This window comes from Dasypus novemcinctus, chromosome 30, assembly GCF_030445035.2.
Source record: "Dasypus novemcinctus isolate mDasNov1 chromosome 30, mDasNov1.1.hap2, whole genome shotgun sequence".
In the NCBI taxonomy this organism is placed as follows: domain Eukaryota; kingdom Metazoa; phylum Chordata; class Mammalia; order Cingulata; family Dasypodidae; genus Dasypus; species Dasypus novemcinctus.
The window spans coordinates 28772056-28784998 of NC_080702.1; the positions used below are offsets into that span (position 1 = coordinate 28772056).

A 12943-nucleotide genomic window follows, 5' to 3' on the forward strand; every position below is an offset into this window, starting at 1 on the left:
GGGAGTCACGCAGCAAGATGATGATGCAATGAAAGAGACAAGGGGGAGAGTCAAGGTGAAGTGCAGCAGAGACCAGGAACTGAGGTGGTGCAGCTGTCAGGGAACCTCTCTCCATATCAGAGATCACCAGATCGAATCCTGATGTCTCCTAGAGGAGAAAAAAGGAGAAGAGAAGACAAAAAGAGAAATAGGTATGGAATAGACACAGAGAGCAAAAAAAAAAAAACAGGAGGGATGGGGAGGGAGAGGGGGGAATACAAAAATAAATTTTATTTTTTTTTTTTTTTTTAAGATTTATTTTTTTATTTATTTAATTCCCTTCCCCTCCCCCGGTTGTCTGTTTTCTGTGTCTTTTTGCTGCGTCTTGTTTCTTTGTCCGCTTCTGTTGTCATCAGCGGCACAGGAAGTGTGGGCGGGAAGTGTGGGCGGCGCCATTCCTCCGCAGGCTGCTCCCTTCTTCGCGCTGGGCGGCTCTTCTTATGGGTGCACTCCTTGCGCGTGGGGCTTCCCTATGCAGGGGACACCCCTGTGTGGCACAGCACTCCTTGCGCGCATCAGCACTGCGCATGGGCCAGCTCCACACGGGTCAAGGAGGCCCGGGGCTTGAACCGCGGGCCTCCCATGTGGTAGACGGACGCCCTAACCACTGGGCCAAAGTCCGTTTCCCCAAAAATAAATTTAAAAAAAAATAGACCTCTGAAATCTGTACTGAAAATGGGAGGTTGAAACCCTTTGGCCAGGGTCTCACCAGTCTCTTCCACTCTGGATAGGGCTCATACATAGTCATTGCTTCTATTTACAACCCATGTGTTACTTCATTCAAGCCTCAAAATAAGAGCACATGAAATGAAAAACTATATAGCTGCAGTCCTGGAACAGGGACAGGGCTTTCAACAATTATAGACACGCTAGAAGCTATAAATTTAGAAACGCCTTCATGATGGAAGCTACATCTTGAGCATGTTTATTTCCCCAGATTTTACAAAAGATGTTCAGTGAATGCTGGCTGGGGAAATGAGCACAGCCTGAGCTTGAGAGATGCCAGGTACAGCAACGAGCATCCAGGATTTCTAGACACTGATTTTAATAATTTAATAATCTGGCCTAGCTTTATACATGAGGTACCTGTCTCAGTTTGCCAGGGATGCTGTAACAAATACTACAGACCAGACAGCTTAAAATAATAGGAATTTATCGTCTTACAGTTCTGGAGGCCAAAGGCCATTACGAAGTTGTCGGCAGGATCGTACTTCCTCTGAAGTCTACAGCATGCTGGTAGGAGTTTGCCAGCAGTGCATATCACACTCCATCACGTGGCCATCTGGCTCCTTCTGGCTCCATTTTCTCTGTGTCCAAATTTCCTCTGCTTATAAGACTCCAGTCATACTGGATTAAGGCCCACCCTGATTCAATTCGGCCTCCCCTTAACTAATAACATCTTCAAATATCCTGTTTACAACTGGGTTCACAACCAGGGTTTAGAACTTGAGAACGTCACGTGGGGGTGTGATCCAATTCAAGGCAGTGCCCATAGCATTTATCCAAACTGGGATACCCATGAGAAGGAGAGGGGGATGCTATGAAAAATCAAGCTGAGACAAGAGGAATAAATAATGACTGTCCTGGAAAGCAGGACATAGGGTCAAAGTATTTGTGAGCCAGGTCTTTGTATTTTATGATGGTGTCATTGGAGAGCTTGCGCTTGTCAAGCGAATGATAGCCCAAAGCAGGAGCCATCATTTGGACCTATCCCTGGCCAAGAAGGCCCAGGATGCAACCAAAGACAAGTCGCAGTCTTGTGTAGGGTAAAATGGGCCAGGTCACCCACGGAGGTCCAGGGCAATACCCCTGGTGAAACACAATTATCGTGGGAGGGGGGCACCAGCGTGGGCTGGCCAGCAAGTCCAGGATGGACTCTAATGCAAGCCACAGACTCCTTAAGGAAGCTCAGGGCTGAGCTGGCCGGGAAGGTTCAGGATGGACCTCGGTCCTAGCTGCAGTCTCACGAAGTGTGGACAGAGCTGAGCCAGTGAGGGAGGGCCAGGCAGTCCCCCCATGGGTGGGCCATCGTCTAGGTGGGATGGACCAGGCAAGGGCAGTCAGCTTAGTCCAGGGCAGTCATCCAGGCAAGCCCTGTGCTCATGAGGGAGTGAGCACCCAGGTCAGCCAGGGAGGTCCAGCTCGGAGACCATGGCTGTGCTGATCTCTGCAGTGGGAAGGAGAACCGAGGTCCAGGGAGGACACCTGGCCTAGCTGCAGTCTACTGTGAGGAAGAAGAGGCCAGGCACTCCAGGGAGGTCCAGGGAGGTCACAACAGCCCACCCACCCTCTTCTAGTAGGGTTGATTGAATTCTGTACCTCTACATCCCAACAAGCACGTTATGAATCTTAATCCCATTCCTGTGGGCGTGAACCCATACCCTCTTATAAAGAGTCCTTCTTGGTGATGATATTTTTAGTTAAGCTGTGGCACTCTGAATGAGGGTGGGTCTTAATCCAGATTACTGAAGGACTTATAAGAGGACCTGGAAGCCACTGAGTGAGAGAGGAGGGGGCGTCGCCATGTGACAAGGGGAAGTGGAGAGTCAAGCCAAGGACCCAACCCCAACAGTTGCGACAGGCTAGCATCAGAACGCATCAACCACAAGAAGAAGCAAGCCTTCTAGCCTCCAAAACCATGAGAAAATAATCCTGTTGCTAAGCCAAAACCAGTGTGTGGTAGTGTGATGCGGCTCTGGCGAAGTAGAACAGGAAGACAAGCCAGATTTTCTAGGGGGGGTCCAGGACAGTCATGCTGGTTGACCCTTGGTCACATAGGAAGGACCAGGCCAGGCCAGCCAGGATACCTTTGGGTCAAGCCACAGTCTTATGTAGTAGATAGCAGGATGGACCAGCCAGGGAGGCCCAGGACACAAAACCCGGCCCAGCCATAGTCTCATAGAGAAGGTCACTGGCCAGCCACAGAGATATGTCTCAGGAGGTCCAGAAAAGACCTTCACAGATGGAACAGGCCATGCAGGACTTAGAGTCAAGAAGGACAATCCCAGCCAAACTTAATTCAGGCTGAGTGGGCCAGGGAGGTCCAGGAGAAAGGTCAAATTGAGCCACTATCTCATATAAGAGGATCCAGCCCAGACCAGCCACAGAGATCCACAATGGACACCCATCTGAACTGTGGTCTCACTTGGGAGGGACCAGGCTAGGCCAGCCATGGCCAGGATGGGTCTCTTGAGGGAGTTTCCAGGCGCATAACCTACCCCCAGTGGGAGACGTTGAAAATTTTTCCAGTGGCTCGTCAGGCAACTGGGGAGCTTCAGGGAGGACACTGCAAACTAGGGAGGAGGGCGAGAGTTGGATGCATCCCCAAAAACACCAAAGTGGGAGTGTCTTAGTTTGCCAGGGCTGCTATAACAAACATCGCAGGTTGGGCTTTTTTGACGATAAATACCTGGCTTTCCACTTGCTTTAATTATAAAATTTGGGAGGTGGGACTCAACCAAATTTAAAGAGCCACTCAGTTTCCCCATCTTTACCAAAGAAAAACTAGATGAAAGTAAAGACTACAACCCAGCAATCCCACTCCTACAAATCGACCCCAAAAGAATTGAAAGCAGAAAATCAATCAGATGATTGTACACCCATGTTCGCCCAGCATTATTCACAATAGTCCAAAGGTGGAAACAACCCATGTGTCCATCAACAGAGGAACAGATGAACAAAATGTGTTTTATCATATTACAAAGCTACAGTGGTCAAAACAGTATGGTACTGGCATAAAGATAAACACATTAATCAGTGGAATAGAAGGAGGTTCCAGAAATAAATTCTCACCGCTACAGCCAATTGGTTTTTGAAATACCTACCAAGTCCATGTTAAGGGGACAAAACAGTCTCTTCAACAAATGGTGTTGAGAGAACTACATATCCATAACCAAAAGAATGAAAGAGGATCCCAATCTCATTCCCTGTATAAGAATCAATTCAAAATGAATCAAAGACCTATATATAAAAGCCAGGACCATAAAACTACTAGAAGAAAATGTAGGGAAACATCTTAAAAACTTTGTGGTAGGTGATGGTTTCTTGCGCCTTACACCCAAAGCACATGCAACAAAAGAAAACATAGATAAATGGGACCTCTTCAAAATTAAACACTTTTGCACCTCCCAGGACTTTATCAAAAGGGTGAAAAAGCAGCCAACTCAATGGGAGAAAGTATTTGGAAGTCACATATCTGATAAGGGTTTAATATCCATAATAGATAAGGAGATGTTACAACTCAACAATAAAAAGACAAACGACCCAATTAAAAAATGGGCAAAAGATTTGAATAGGGGGAAGCGGATTTGGCCCAATGGATAGGGCGTCCGCCTACCACATGGGAGGTCCAAGGTTCAAACCCCGGGCCTCCTTGACCCGTGTGGAGCTGGCCCATGCGCAGTGCTGATGTGCGCAAGGAGTGCCCTGCCACGCAGGGGTGTCCCCCACGTAGGGGTGTCCCCCACGTAGGGGAGCCCCACGCGCAAGGAGTGCGCCCCATAAGGAGAGCCGCCCAGCGCGAAAGAAAGTGCAGCCTGCCCAGGAATGGCGCAGCACACACGGAGAGCTGACACAACAAGATGACGCAACAAAAAGATACACAGATTCCCCTGCCGCAGACAAGAATACAAGGAGACACAGAAGAACACACAGCAAATGGACACAGAGATCAGACAGCTGGGGGGGGGGGGCGGGGAAGGGGAGAGAAATAAATAAAAAATAAAAAATAAAACCTGGGAGCAGCTCTTGAGGTTAAAAAAAAAAGATTTGAATAGGCATTTGTCCAAAGAAGAAATACAAATGGCAAAAAAACACATGAAAAACTGTTCAGCATCACTAATGATTAGGGAAATGCAAATCAAAACTATGAGATATCATTTCACACCTATCAGAATGGCCACTATTAAAAAGACAGCAAATGACAAGTGTCAGAGAAGATGTGGAGAGATAGGAACACTTACTCGCTGTTGATGGGAATGTAGAATGGTACAGCCACTGTGGAGGACTGTTTGGCAGTTCCTAAGGAAGTTGAATATAGACTTGCCACGTAACCCTGCAATGCCACTACTGGGTATATACCCAGAAGAACTGAGAGCAGTGACATGGACATCTGCATGCCGATATTCATAGCGGCATTATTCACGATTGCCAAAAGCTGGAAACAATTCAGGTGTCCATCAACTGATGAATGGATAAACAAGCAGTGGTATATTCACAGGATGGAATATCATGCAACTGTCAAAAGAAATGAAGTCATAAGCATATGACAACGTGGATGAACCTGGAGGACATTATGTTGAGTGAAGCAAACAAGACACAAAAGGACAAATACTGTATGATTGCACTACTATGAACTAAATATATTGTGTAACATATTGTATAATTCCCTTTATATAAAATGCAAATATAAATCAATTTATAAAGATGAAATTAGATTAGTGGTTATGTAGGGCTGGGGAAGGCATGCTAAAGGATGTGGAGTTTTTCTCTTTTTGGAGTAATGAAATGGTTCTAAAAATTTTTGTGGTGATGAATGCACAACATGTGATTATACTAAATGTCATTGATTATACATAGTCATTGATCTATTTAGATAGATCATATGGTATGTGGCTATATCTCAAAAAACTGCTAAATAAATAAACAAATAACTGTAAGAATAGTTAGAAATAACAGCTATGTTCAGCAGGGGAAGCATAGATTGAGAGGTGAAGAACTTTCTTGTTTACTTGTTTGTTTTTTGTTTATTATTATTGAAAAAATGAAAATGCTCTAATAATGATTGAAATGATGAATGCACAACTATGTGATTTTACCAAATACCATTGATTGTACATTTTGGATGAATCATATGCTTAATTAATATGTACCAATAAAATTGATTTGTACTTTAAAAATGTGGTTTATGCATACAATGTAGTAGTATTCAGCTGTAAGAAAAGGAATGAAGTTCTGATACCTGCAAAAACATGGATGAACCTTGAAGACATCATGCTGAGAGAAAGAAGTCAGAACACAAAAAGACAAATGATTCCTGCTGATATGAAATAAGTAGAATACGCAAATTCATAGTCAGAAATTAGAAGACAGGTCACCTGGGGTAGAGCTGGGGAATGGGGAGTTAATGTCTTAACGGGTACAGAATTTCTTTTTGGTGTTGTAGCAGTTTGGTATGGTTTATGAATTCCAAAAATAGATATTGGATTACGTTTGTAATCTGGTCTGTACCTGGACATGATTAAATTATGATTAGGGCTCTGATTGGGCCACATCAGTAGGACATTGAGCCCCACCCCCTTGGTAGGTGGGGACTCACAGATAAAACTATACAGCAGAACAGAGTTGGAGTTTTTTTTCTTTTAGAATTTATTTTATTTATTCCTGCCCCCCCCCCCCCCGCCCCGTTGTCTGCTCTCTTGTGCCAATTCTCTGTGTGTTCTTCTGTGTCTGCTTGCATTCTCGGTGGCACCGGGAATCTGCGTCTCTTTCTGTTGCGTCATCTTGCTGCGTCAGCTCTCCGTGTGTGCAGCGCCACTCCTGGGCGGGCTGCACTTTTTTTCACATGGGCGGCTCTCCTTGCGGGGAGCACTCCTTGCGCATGGGGCTCCCCTACGCGGGGGGCACCCCTGCGTGACACAACACTACTTGCGTGCAGTAGCACTAAGCATGAGCCAGCTCCACACACAGGCCAAACTCTGGACCTCCTCTATGGTAGGTGGACACTCTATCAGTTGAGCCACGTCTGCTTCCCTGGAGTTGAAGTTTTGATGTTGGAGTTCCTGATGCTGGAGCCTTGAGCTGGAACCCTGGGAAGGAAGCACACAGAGGAGCTTTGCCATGAGGAAAGAGAGAAGGCCCCAGGAAGAGAAAAAGTCACTTGCCTAATAGTCTACAGATGGCCTTGTGGAGAAAACAGAGGAACTGAGCCAGAAAAAATGAACCCCTGGAAGAGAGGAACCCAGGAAGCCTGAACCCTCAGAGACGTTGGCCGCCATCTTGCTGCAACACGTGGAAATAGACTTTGGTGAGAGAAGTAACTTACACTTTAAGGTCTGGTAACATAAGCTTCTCCTCCAAATAAATACCCTTTATGAAAACCAACCAATTTCTGGCATTTTGCATCAGCACCCCTTTGGCTGACTCATACAGGCAAGATGGAAAAGTTTGGGTCAATAATGGCGGTGATGGTAGCACAAGATTGTGAATGTCATTAACACCCCTGAATTTGTACTTGACAGTGGTTAACATGGGAAATTTTAGGTTATATATGCGTTACCACAATTTAAAAAAAAACCATAGAACTGTACAACACAAAGAGTGAACCCTAGTCTATAATATATAATTAATAATATAGTTATAGAACCATGTAATTATAATAATATTGATTCCTCAGTTGTAACAAATGTTCCCCCACTAAAGCAAATTGTGAATACTAGGAAAAATCATGGGGGAGTGTATATGGGAACTCAGCTTTCCGCATGATTTTTCTGTAAATCGACAAGTGCTCACAAATTTAAAAAATAAACAAATACCCACGAACCGGCTGGTTTCAACAACAGGAATGTATTGTTTCACGGTTCTGGAGGCTAGAATTCCAGAATCACGGCCCGGGCAGGCTCTGCTTTCCCCAAAGGCTGGTGCTTTCTGGCGGTGGGTTGGCAACATCCATACCTCAGCCTCTGGCTCCGTCCTCGGCCATCTGCCTCCCCGTCTGTCGCCCGCTGGCTCCTGCTTAAAGGACTCCAGGTCCATTGGGTCAAGCCCACCTCATTCATTTTGACCTCGCCTGGACTAGTAACACCTTCAAAGACCCTATTTACAAATGAGTTCATATCCCCAGGACAGGGGTTAGGCCCTGAACTTGTCTTTCTCGAGGACGTGATTCCATCCAGAACAAGGAGCTGGAGAAATTGGGGGGTGGGTATCTCCTAAGACCAGGCACCAGCCAGTACCACATCTATTTCCAGAGTCCCGTCCCTGGGCCTCCCTGCTCAGCCCAGACTTGTCCAGCCTTAAGGAGAGGAACTCAGAAAAATGTGGAGGGGCCACATCCTACAGGCTGAACCCCCAAAGGGACATGGGGCAGCCAGAGGAAACTCCCTGGGCCTCCCAGTCTGCCCTGAGCCAGTTCCAGCAACTGGAACGGAACTGAGAAAGTTTACACAAGGGGTCCCCAACTCTTGGACCCCACATGGAGACCCACCCTGGCTTGGAATGCCCTTCAGAAGGGCACTTAGGAAATCTTCGGGGAGAAGATAATCAAATGATGCATAGGTTTGGATCTATGGCAGGTCTGTCTCCCTGGACCTCTCATAGTGTCCCATGCCAGAGCAAACTGTAGCCCTGAACCATTGATGACCTTGTCCATAGGCCTCGGCAATGAAGCGGGTTGCACAGTGTGAAAAAAAATAAAAGATGTAAAATGACAAAATGACCAATAAGCACATGAAAAGATGCTCAACATCATTATCCTTTATCCAAACCAAAGCCACAATGTGACAACACTTCACACCCACAAAGATATAATAGTAATAAAAATAATAAGTGTTGGAGAGAATATGGAGAAATTGGAACTCTACTGCATTGTCAGTGACAAGCAAAATGGTGCAGCCACTGTGGAAACAATATGGCGGCTCCTCCAAAAGTTCCATATAGACTTGATTGCCAAACGACCCAGCCATTCCTGTTCTAGGTCTATACCCAGAGAGAGTGAAAACAAAGTCTCAGACAGATACTTATACACCGATGTGCATAGCTGCAATATTCACAGCAGCCAAAAGGTGGCAGCAACCCAAGGGTCCATCAACAGATGACTGGCTCAACAAAATGTGGTCTAGCTCTGCAATGGAGATACAAATCCGTATATACGTACAATTCAGCCATGAGATAGAATGAAGTTCTGAGACATGCTGCAACATGGACAAACCTTGAAAACTTGATGCTCACTGAAATAAGCCAGATACACAGGGGCCCATGAGCACGACCCGGAGGGCCAGTGCATCTTTGCATTTTGCAACCCAAGCACCTCACAGGCTTCCCCTAATCCCAGCCCCGGCCAGCGCTGTCTGTCTCTGGGTGACCGCCTTATCCCAGGGTTCAGTGTACTGGGAAGTCCCAATGCTCACAGGTACAATAATAATAGAGGTGATATGTGTTCTCCTGTCTGCACTGTAGAGAAGTGTCCGTGAGGCGGTTTTGCAGGATGCAGAGTGACTGGAGCCAGATGCCTTGGGTTTGTGTCCTGGCTCTGACGTGTGCTGGCTGGCAGACCCTGCGCCCCTTACTTAATCTCCTGGGATGTCAGTTTTTTATGGTAAAATGAGAATAATAATAATGATGCTGCCTTCTTTCTAGGGTTGTCTTCAGGATTAAATGAATTCATGCACAGAAAGCATATAGTAAATATTCAATATAGTAAATATTCAATAACTGTTAGTAGAACATAATAGTATTAAATACACTGAGTGGGGAAAAACACATTCGTACCTTTTTTTTTTAAGATTTATTTATTTATTTCTCTCTCTCCCCTTCCCCCACCCTCCCCAGTTGTCTGTTCTCTGTGTCTATTTGCTGCGTCTTCTTCTTTGTCTGCTTCTGTTGCTTCTGTTGTTGTCAGCGGCACAGGAATATGTGTTTCTTTTTGTTGCGTCATCTTGCTGTGTCAGCTCTCCGTGTGTGAGGCACCACTCCTGGGCAGGCTGCACTTTCTTTCACGCTGGGTGGCTCTCCTTACAGGACGCACTCCTTGCACATGGGGCTCCCCTACGTGGGGACACCCCTGCACGGCACTCCTTGTGCACATCAGCACTGCGCGTGGGCCAGCTCCACACGGGTCAGGAGGCCTGGAGTTTGAACCCTGGACCTCCCATGTGGTACGCAGACGCCCTGTCCATTGGGCCAAGTCTGCTTTCCACATTTGTACCTTGATGTTGACATTTATTTCCATGTGGTGTCCTTTTACCTTTCTTTAAATTATATTTACATGCTTAGTCATTGGTGGCTATTAAACAGGTTTATTCTTTTCTTTTTCAAGATTTATTTTTTATTTATTTCTCTCCCCTTCCCCGCCCCCCAGTTGCCTGCTCTCTGTGTCCATTCACTGTGTGTTCTTCTGTGTCCACTTGCATTCTTGTCAGCAGCACCAGGAATCTGTCTCCTTTTTGTTGCATCGGTTTGCTGCATCAGCTCTCCGTGTGTGCAGCACCACTCCTGGGCAGGCTGTGCTTTTTGCACGCGGAACAGCTCTACTAGCAGGGTACACCCCCTACACGGGAGACACCCCTGCGTGGCACAGCATTCCCTGTGCACATCAGCTCTGCGCGTGGGCCAGCTCACCATACGGGTCAAGAGGCCCTGGGTTTGAACCCTGGGCCTCCCATATGGTAGGCAGACACTCTCAGTTGAGCCAAATTGGCTTCCCAATAGGTTTATTCTTAGATTAAGTTTTATTTTTATATAACAGTTTAAGCAACTGGGGCATTCATGTTCATTTTCGGATTGTTTTCTCCAGCCTAAGGCATCGGCTTTAGACAGTGATCCAAACTGCACGCCCCATGCAAGAGCGAATATCTAGCTGCTAGAGAGCTTATCTTTATGGCTCAATATCCACGGCACATGGCACTTCCTTTTCTTCCAATGCACTTGCCCGCTCCCGGGCCAGTGAGCCCCAAATCCTTTAGACCCACTGTAACGGACATCAAAACCAGTGATCTGAATATCAGAACAAATATTTATTTCGCAACTGTCTCGCACTAGACTTGGATCAGTCTGGAACCACAAGGAAGAGCTCCAAGTCCCCATCACTCTCCAGTAAATCCGAGTACCACGGCTGTGCTGATAGACGTTCAGCAACCGACGTTTCGAGAGCTGAGCCAGAGGCCCTGATCTGCAGCACTTACCAATCGCCGTGGTGTAAACGGTTCTACCAGGGCCATTTCAAGTTGCCGCCAAATGCAGAGTGGGCGAGAAGAGTTTCAAGTCGCTTAGTGTAGAGTTTGGAGAAGATTTGCTACCGAATGGCTCTTGCAAACTAGCTGTGGTTCCAGAGCACCACTGGCCCTCAGAGAAGACCACCCTTGCCAGGGAAATGTCCAAGAGTTAATCTGGCAACAGAGAGGTTCTCTCACTGGACGTCGGCATTATCAACACTGATGTGCTCAGCCCTTGCTCTCGGCTGCACCTGTTCCACATGGGCCACAAGGACTGACTCACTGAGTTCTCGTGCCAACGCTAATTCCTACTGACAGATGCAGTAACTGAGGCACAGAAAAGTTGGGTAATTTGCCCAGGGTCACCCAAGTCACGGGGGGTGGAGGTAGGATTCTCACCCAGGCCTCTCTCTTCTGTGCATTCTTTCTCTCTCTCCAAAACCTCTTTAAACCTCAGAATGCCCATCGCAGCACCTTATTTGCTTTCCTCATCCCATCAATAACACGTAATGATTTATCATTTTGTTACTTTTCTTTGGTAGGCACCACTCCCACCAGATTGTAAACCTCTGAGAACAGGAAATAAGGTGGGGGCTCAATAAATAGTGTTGGGCGGCGGACTTGGCCCAGTGGTTAGGGCGTCCGTCTACCACATGGGAGGTCCGCGGTTCAAACCCCGGGCCTCCTTGACCCGTGTGGAGCTGGCCATGCGCAGTGCTGATGCGCGCAAGGAGTGCCCTGCCACGCAGGGGTGTCCCCGTGTAGGGGAGCCCCACGCACAAGGAGTGCACCCCGTAAGGAGAGCCGCCCAGCACGAAAGAAAGTGCAGCCTGCCCAGGAATGGCGCCGCCCACATGGAGAACCGAAACAAGATGACACAACAAAAAGAAACACAGATTCCCGTGCCGCTGACAACAACAGAAGTGGACAAAGAAGACGCAGCAAATAGACACAGAATAGACAACTGGGGTGGGGGGGGCAGGGGAGAGAAATAAATGAATAAATAAATAAATCTTTAAAAAAATATAGTGTTAAATGCAAAAAAAAAAAAAGACACGTAGCAGTTTGATATGGTTATGAAGTCCAAAAGTAGATATTGGATTATGTTTGTAATCTGGTCTGTACCTGGGCATGATTCAGTTATGATTAGGGCTTTTGATTGGGCCACGTCATTAGGGCATTGAGTCCCCACCCCTTGGTGGGCGGGGACTCACAGGTAAAAGGCATGGCAAAGGGCAGAGTTGGGGGGGTTGATGTTGGAGTTTTGATGTTGGAGTTTGATACTGAAGCTTTAAACTGGAGCCCCAGGAAGTCAGCTCACAGAGGAAAGAAAAGCCAGCCCCAGGAAGTAGGGACCTGAGCCAGGAAAAGAACACAGAGGAATAGAGAGAGCTCCTTAGACACAGCAGAAACCCCAGTGCGGACAAACAGAAGTGGACAAAGAAGACGCAGCAAATAGACACAGAGAACAGACAACCGGGGTGGGGGGGAAGGGGAGAGAAATAAATAAATAAATCTTTTAAAAAAAAAAAAGGGCTCTCCAGAGATCCTATTAAAACGAGGCCAAATGGGATCAGGCTGAGCCGGAATCCAATATGCCCAGAGTCCCCAGAAGCAGAGGAAAATGGGGCCTTCAAGGAGACACGGGGACACGGACGGCCGAGTGTCGCAGGCAGAGATTACGTCACAGATGGCCGGCAAGCCGCCATTGGAGGGCACCAGACTTTGGAGAAAGCGCATTCCTGCTGACACCTTGATTTTGGCCTTCAGGCCTCCAAACCAGGGGGTGACAGTCCTCCTGTCTCAGCCGACCCATGGTGTGCATTACAGCAGAATCCAGGCAAACGGTGACACCAGGGCACCCGTGGTGGCCTAGGTCGGTCCCGCCTTTGGAGGGAACGCCTCGCGCTCAGCAGCCGCCTGCCTAGTTCCCGGGTGCCGCTCTCCCTCTGGGGGCGGCTGCAATCTCAGGGGGC

General features: G+C 47.2%; 1 non-coding gene across 1 annotated transcript; it reads left to right on the forward strand.

Moving 5' to 3' along the window:
* The first annotated feature begins 8307 nt into the window (after positions 1 to 8307).
* On the forward strand, positions 8308 to 8438 carry LOC111762261 (small nucleolar RNA SNORA42/SNORA80 family). The gene has a single exon (XR_002795422.1). It is a non-coding gene; the product is annotated as a small nucleolar RNA SNORA42/SNORA80 family (small nucleolar RNA).
* The last annotated feature ends 4505 nt before the right edge of the window (positions 8439 to 12943 follow it).